General features: G+C 36.8%; 1 non-coding gene across 1 annotated transcript; it reads right to left on the reverse strand.

Moving 5' to 3' along the window:
* Window positions 1–7,159: 7,159 nt before the first annotated feature.
* LOC146935431 (small nucleolar RNA R71) lies at window positions 7,160–7,265 on the reverse strand. Its single transcript, XR_015033836.1, has one exon. It is a non-coding gene; the product is annotated as a small nucleolar RNA R71 (small nucleolar RNA).
* Window positions 7,266–7,871: the final 606 nt, after the last annotated feature.

The raw sequence follows: 7,871 nt of genomic DNA on the forward strand, positions 1-7,871 counted from the left end.
TACAAGTCCAGTCCATGTGTCACTATTCTATTGGTCCAACATTCACAAGTGGCAGCCTATAAAAGGCCACCTCATCAGTCAAAGGGTCAACAATTTTTCTCATTCTGCACATTTCCCAAAAAATCACCAGAAACAGAATTTCATTCTCTCTCCACAGCAAAACAGATCAAAACGCAGAAAAAACCAGAAAGACTCAAGAACACGATGAACAATTTCATCATGTTCAAACCCTAATTCATCACAGAATTCATCAATTCTCATCACAATCTTTCACATTCAACATCACAGAATCACCATAATACCAAAATTCCATTCAACTCCACAAAAAAACACCAAGAACACAGAAATTCGAACTCAATTCCAGCACAGAGATTCGAAATCAAATTCCAGCACAAGAACACAAGTTCAAATTCGTTCTCAACACTGAATCGAACAGAGTGACTCAGAATCAAAAGCATCGACATAAGGACGCAGAGAAAAGGAGGAAGAAACAATATCCAGATCGGACACTGTCGCGAGCAAGAAGCAAGGGTGAAAGATTTCCAGAATCCTTCGAAGTTCTCTATTTCTTTTCGCCGATTTCGTAAAGGTAACGATCTTGTCCTTCTTTTTTTAGTTTTTACTTTGAATCTTTGGAACCTAGATCTGTACCGTTTGAAGCATGTTTGTGAAAATCTAGCACCGGATTCGAATGGAGGAGGAGGAGACGAAGCTTTTGGTATAAAGTTTTAAAAAAAAGAGATAAAAAAGGCTCCGACGCGGCGGCGCTACGGCCGACCACCGCGTCGGAGCAGCTCCGACCACCGTCCCCCACCTTCTTCTCCGTTCGTCTGTTTGCAGAGTGTCTCTCTCTAAACTCATTGTTAGAGAGAGAAATCCTTTTGTTTTTGTGGTGTTTGGCTTGTGTTCGAACTTATATACTCCCTGCTTATTCCCACGCGCGCGCGTGCGCTGCACCTCTGTGCTCCCTCACTCTTAAAACCGTTGATCTTGCTGCATGATCATGTGTACGGTCCAGATTTGTGCCTGTTTAGGCCTATCATGTGTTGTGCGATTAACCACCGTTGGATCTAGGGTTTGTGAAGGACTGGATCAATCTGACGGCTGTAAAGCAGTTGGATCGTCCAGATCCAACTCAGCCTTTGGACTTGGGCCTTTCCTTGCAGATCCTGTGTTTTTCTTCTTTTTTTGCTATTTTACGCGCTATTTCTACTTTTTGCACCCTTGCATGCTCAAAAACTTGGTCAAAAATTCCAATTAATTTCTCATGTGTTTTTGACTAGTTTCTTGATTTTCTTGTGATGCTGTTGTGTGTTGAATTTGGATAAAAAAATAAGTAGTTTTTTTTTTCCTTTGGTTTATTATATTTGTTAAATCTTGTGAAAATTTTACATGTTCTTGTGATCAAAAATTCTTTAAAAAATTCCAAAAAATTCATGAGTGTTTCTTGATAAATTTGTGCTCTTTTAGTGTTAATTTTACATAATGAGAATTGGTAAAAAAGGATGTGTTGGTTTTCTTACTATTTTGTGGTATTTTGTGCTAAAAATGAGTGAAACTTTGCTTGATTTCAATCCCAATTGCTTGATGAACATTTGTGACCTATGTCACTTGATTTGAGGGAGCTTTAGCCACTGTTTGTGTTTGATATTGTTGCATAATTGTGAATCTTGGTTAATTGCTTAGGTTACAAGTTACTTGTGTAAATAGATAATGCAAATATGCTTAAAATTTGTTCTAAGATGCCAATTAAATCATGTTGCCTTAATTCCCATTCCAAGATTTGATTCTAAACCTTTAAAATGTATTGGAATGTGAGAATTATAGGTCATATGGTTCTTGCATTCTATGAACAAATTTTAGTCATGTTTGCACTCTTTTTGCCTTTATTTTGGTTTATTTTCTATCCTTTATGTTCTAATATTTCTCTTGCTTTATTTCCTTTGATATTGTCATGTGCTACTAACTCCTTTCATTTCATGTTTCATCATTTCATAAGCATCTCCATTTCATCCCATATTCATCCCTATTTCTTTCTTGCAATTTAATTTGTACCAAAGTTAGAATGTAAACACTTAGGAGTTTTGTAATATTTTTCCTTTATGCACTTTTAATTTTCTTGGCAAAGAGGCCATAGAATGTATCTAGGATATGATGTAAAGGACAATGGACTCTAATGATGTACACCGACACAAGCACCGACACATGCACACACATCACTATATAGTTAGAATATGCATGTTTAGATGTATGTTTAGGATTGTATGTTTAGATGAATGTTTAGGCTTTATACTTAGAAAAATCATTTTCCCAAAAAACTTGAACAAACTTCACTCCAACATTTTTCATAATAAACCTTGGGGTCAAAACCCCGTTGAATTTTCCTTTTATTTTCTTAATCAAACTTCAATGAAAAATAATCATATTTGACTTCTTTTGCAAATCACTAATTCAACCTCACAATTCCCTAATCTCATGCCCTTGAGGCCTCTTTCTATTCTTCAAAACTCCATTTTCAAACTTAAAATCAACCAACAAAAACAAAAACATTTTTTTGAGAGAGAACTACGGTGGATTTGATCCCTTAAACGGGTACGTAGGCAAGGAACAAAATTCCTTCAATTCAACTAAAATAAAAATCCAAACACATTCTTCTCCCTCCAATTCTTCACTTAAAACATTCTTAGGTTTAATAATTACTTTCAAAATAGCATTTAAAAATAAAGCGCGCACGTAGAAATTAAAGACGGTTCCTATAGGATACTATAGTCGTTATGGGTGCCTAACACCTTCCCGTAGCGAAAACAACTCCCGGACCTCGATTCTCAAGGGTTTTGCTCACTTTTTCCCTTCCCAAGAAAAAATAAGATATCACCGGTTTAAAAGGTTCAAACGTAATCAATGTTTGACACCCGAAAACCAAGATAAAACAGAGGCTATAGAGAAGAACAAGAACAAGGGTTAGAGCTAGAAGAAGGATTCATCATCTAGAAGCTAAATTGAAGCTTGGGCTAGAGAATCTTGGTGCTAGAGGTAAGAGGGTTAGATTTCAACCATAATCCCTAACTTTTCATTTCTACCCATTTTGTGAAATTGATGAATTGATTTTAATTGGTGTAAATTCGTGCATGATTGTTGTTGTTATGTTGAGGACATGATTTGTTGATAATCAAGTTGTTGTTGATGAAACTACATGCTCAATATATTTTTATATGTATACTTTGTTGATTTTGCTCAAAATGGTATAAATTAGTGTTGTTGTGGTTGATTAGTGATGGATTCAAGTTTGAAGGAGGTTGTTGATGAATTAGATATGTTGTTGTTGTTGATTTATACCATGGGTATTCCATTTTGTGAAGTTGTTGTTTGAATTGGTGAAGTTGTGCTAAGATGTTCATGTGAAAGACCAAAATGAACTTTTGAAATATGAAGTTGTTGACTGAGTTTTTGATGTTGTTGGATGAATTGGACTTGGTATAATTTCTGTTTTCATTTTGTGGTTGTGTTAGTCGAGCCGTTTGGGAGAAAACGGGTTTTTCGTGTGAAATGTCGGTGTTTAAGCGTTTTTGCAAATAAGTGATTATGTGAGGTTTGGGAGAAATGATTTTGGGATCGTTGAAACTTGAATTTTTCTGTAGATTATGATAGAGCTAAGTGTCAGGAGCGTGTAGGCGAAAACGGCGTCGAAATCCGATTAACAGTTTGAATTTTATGCGCGAAATGGTGAAAACGGAAGAACGAAGAAAAAACTGTGCTATCAACCGAGCACGGCCATGCCGTGAATGGCACGGGCCGTGCTAACTTTCTGTTTCCTTGGAACGGCCGTGCCGTGCTAACAGAACTTCGGTTTCTGCGTTTGTTGTGCTTTTTCACCCATTTGTGCTTTGAATTGGCCTTTGGTGTAAACATGAAAGTGTTAGATAATTTTGTTAGCTTTCCAATGGCTTTGGTTTGACTCGAAAATGATTCATGGATTTTGAGTTATGAGGAAAACACTCTAAGGATGTCTTAGAGAAATTTTACGAAAACTCCACATAACCACTTTTAAGTCGACCCAAACCTTATGGATTGCTTCCTACTTTCAAACTTGGATTCTATAAGTTCAATTATGGTTTTCAAACTATGATGTGTTGGGTCTAACTTGTTTTGCTTAGAAAATGGAAAATTTCTTGAAAAGTGTTTATGTGAGACGAACTTTGTGATTTTTATGAATTCAACGTATTTGGCCGATGAAATGTTTATGTAACCTCTACTGCACGTATAAGTGACTTGTGAGAATACATGGTATAGGCAACTGAGATTGTTTACTTGGTTTTGACTTAAATGCTCAATTAATTATGATGTTGTGATTTGAGAGACGAACTTGATTGAAGATGATTTTTGAGAACCAATTGCTTATGAATCCTTTATGAATAGATTAATATGATTATGAGATGATGTATGAATGGTTGTTGAGTGATGAATATGATGTTTGTGATCATAGGTTGCATTTGTTCCTTTATTTAGATTGTAAGGAATTATGTGGAAATGTGGCAACTTTATGTTGATTTATGTGGAGATGATTGATGATGTATATATGTGACAACTATATGTTGATTGAATTGTGGATGTTGTGGGTGATTGTATATATGTCAAGTGGTGGTGAATTGTTATCGACGCATATATACTAATTGAATGGTGATGAACATGTTTATGTTATGTTGTTTGTTGAACATGTTAATTGTTGATTGTTGGTGGTGAATTCATACATGCTAATATTGATGGTGATCTTGTTGGTGAATGCATGTATGCAAAATGATGGTGATGGTGAGGTGATTATTGTTTGTGTGAACATATGCATTGAGTCGAGTCATATGTTCATGCATTCAAGACTGATGGTGGCGGATTTTATATCCAATTGAGGTGATTACGATGTTTTTGTTGCATCGAAGGTGACGACCTTGAGGTGATTTGGTACCACTTGCATCTAGAAGAGTCTAGAACATTGCATGCATTTGATTAATTGATGAGTCGTGTCATAATTGAATATGTGACATGGTGAATTTGTGTAATGGTGAAATTTGGTGAATGTTGTGATTATGTGGATTGGTGTATATGTACATTGGTGAATTTTATTGATGGTTGTGAGTAAATGAATTATACTCTAATTGCATGTCTTACTTGTTGTGCTTATACACTTGGTGAACCTATTTGATGATAATTAATTTGATAATAATGATGAGGTGAGAATTGTATATGTATATACATGAGATGGGGTGATTTCTTTGATAATGATGATTGCTTGCTTATAACTTTGAAATGATGAATTGTACTTGTTGAGTTACGTATGTGATGACATGCTGTCATTACGTAATTTTTAGGACTTATTCTGACATTTTGATAGAGTTCTCATGCAAATTATACTGTTCTGGAGTGCAAAAAGATGAAATATTGAAGTCTGTACAAAGCAAATCGCGCCACGCCAATTTACAGCCTTGCCGTGATTTTGGAAGCAAAATTACAACATCCCTGTTTAAGGCAAATCGCGGCACGCCAATATACAAGGCGAGACGCGATTTTGATGGGTCAGGCCCAAGACTTCTATAAATACTGCACTCAATCTGAAGAACAGGGGTTACGATTTTGGAGAGCAAAGTGCGATTTTGAGACATTGGAGACGGCTTGAAGGGCGATTTCTTCAACCTTTTACCAATTCATGTATGTTTTATTTCAATAATTGATTGCGCTATTTGTAAACTCGATTATGAGTAGCTAAATCTCTTAGAGATTAGATCCGAGATGAATCTTTGTAACCCTAATTGACACATGTTGCTGTGAAACTCTATTTTGTTTATGGATTCAATTCTAGTTTATTCAATTCAATTGTTCTTAATGCTTTTTATATCTTTATCACCTATAACCTGATTTTGTGAGAACGAATGACCACTGACCATGGCTTTCGACTTAGACCTAATTGAATTGTTCTAATAAACAGGGTTAGTCAAGGAATAGATAATCGTTTGTTAGTGATAATAGGTTAACGTTCGGTAAAACCTTCAAGAATTATTAGACCACCCAAGGGATTGGGGGCTGTAGTTTGAGAAGAGGGTTCTAATTCAAGGGATTGATTAGAGCTATTTTGTTAATCATCGTAAATTAGAACAAGATTCATAACAAATAGGTGCGGTATACCAATTAGGGGAACCTAGAGGATTCGAAGGATCTGATCTCATCTCTCTCCATATTTTCTTAATCAAATCTATTTTCTTTTATTTGATTTCATAAAATCAAACCAAATCTACTGCCTAGTGGCAAAACAAAAAAACTTTTATACATCCTATTTTTATAACGCGATTGAATTATTGAAGTTAAAAACAGTCCTCGTGGGATCGATATTTTTACTACTTCGATAGTATTTGGTGCACTCGCCAAACGTCTATCAAGTTTTTGGCGCCGTTGCCGGGGACTGTTGACTTATTTCAACAAGGCAATTACGTTATAATTTAGGATTTCTGCAATTTAATTTTCTGTTTTTAATTTTTATTTTTCTGTTTTAGTATTCATTGATTACTTTGCATTGTGCAGTGCTACTAAGGTATTTTGCTGTTTATGCGAGGTAAAGTGAGCGCCGACGATCTCGAATTCAATTCAGAAATTGAAAGGACTGCTAGAGCACTCCGAAAAGCTGTCCGGTTGCAAAGGTTGGCTCATTCCGTTCCACCAGGTGTTCGAGAACAAATACCGGAGCCACTCTCAACTGAATCTGAAACATCTGCTTCTCCTAAATCTGCTATCATGGGAGAACCTGCACCAAGACCTAAGCTAGGAGACTACGGGTTAGCAACTCATCGCGGTCAACTGACCCACACTTTTCAACCAGCTAACCCCGTTGCTTTCGACATCAAGACAACTGTTCTCAACGGTTTGAGGGACAAACAATTCGATGGGACTGAAGCTATGAGTCCACATGAGCACTTGAGCCGCTTTGCTGAAACTTGCGAGTTTTGTGTGCAACCAGCCACCGTGACTGAAGCACAAAAGAAACTAAGGCTATTTCCTTTCACCTTGACGGGAAGAGCGAAAGGTTGGTTGCTAACAATACCAAACGGGACTGTCCAAACATGGGAAGAGTTATAGCTGAAGTTCTTGGAAAAATATTTCCCTATGTCTATGTATTGGGAAAAGAAGATGGAGATCTCTAAATTCAAGCAAGGGGAAGGTGAATCATTGTATGATGCTTGGGAGCGATTCAATTTGCTTCTTAAGAGATGCCCTAATCATGAGTTCACCGAGAAACAATACCTCCAAATCTTCACTGAGGGGGTAACACCAAACACTAGGATGTTCTTAGATGCTTCCGCGGGAGGTAGTCTCAAAAGCAAAACTGATCATGAAGTCCAAGCTTTGATAGAAAACATGGCTGGAAATGAGTATCGTGCTGAAGCTAAGAAGAAGGAAAGAGGAGTGTTTGGGGTGAGTGAACAAACTGCTATCCTTGCTAACCAAGCAGCTATGAACAAACAAATCGAGGCTCTAACTAAGGAATTTCAAGGGTTCACTTTGGCTCACAAGCAACAACAAGTAGCTGCAATCAAGTGTGACTTATGTGGTGAAGAACATCCCAATGGTGAGTGTGTGCCTGAAGGATCAAGTGTAGAAGCTAACTACATGGGAGGATATCAAAGGCAAAATAAATACTACACTCCAGGAATCAACAAGCATCCCAATCTAAGCTACTCAAATAACAATGCTTTGAACTCTCAGATGCTTGCTCCTCCACAACAACAACAAAGAAAGCCATTAGCTCTTGAGGAAACTATGATGAACTTCATGAAGATGACTCAAGGCAACTTTGAAGAGATGAAAAAGAGTCAAGAAGCTGAAAGAAAGAA

This window comes from Medicago sativa, chromosome 3 (assembly GCF_051527215.1).
Source record: "Medicago sativa cultivar Bolivia chromosome 3, Bolivia_mono, whole genome shotgun sequence".
In the NCBI taxonomy this organism is placed as follows: Eukaryota; Viridiplantae; Streptophyta; class Magnoliopsida; order Fabales; family Fabaceae; genus Medicago; species Medicago sativa.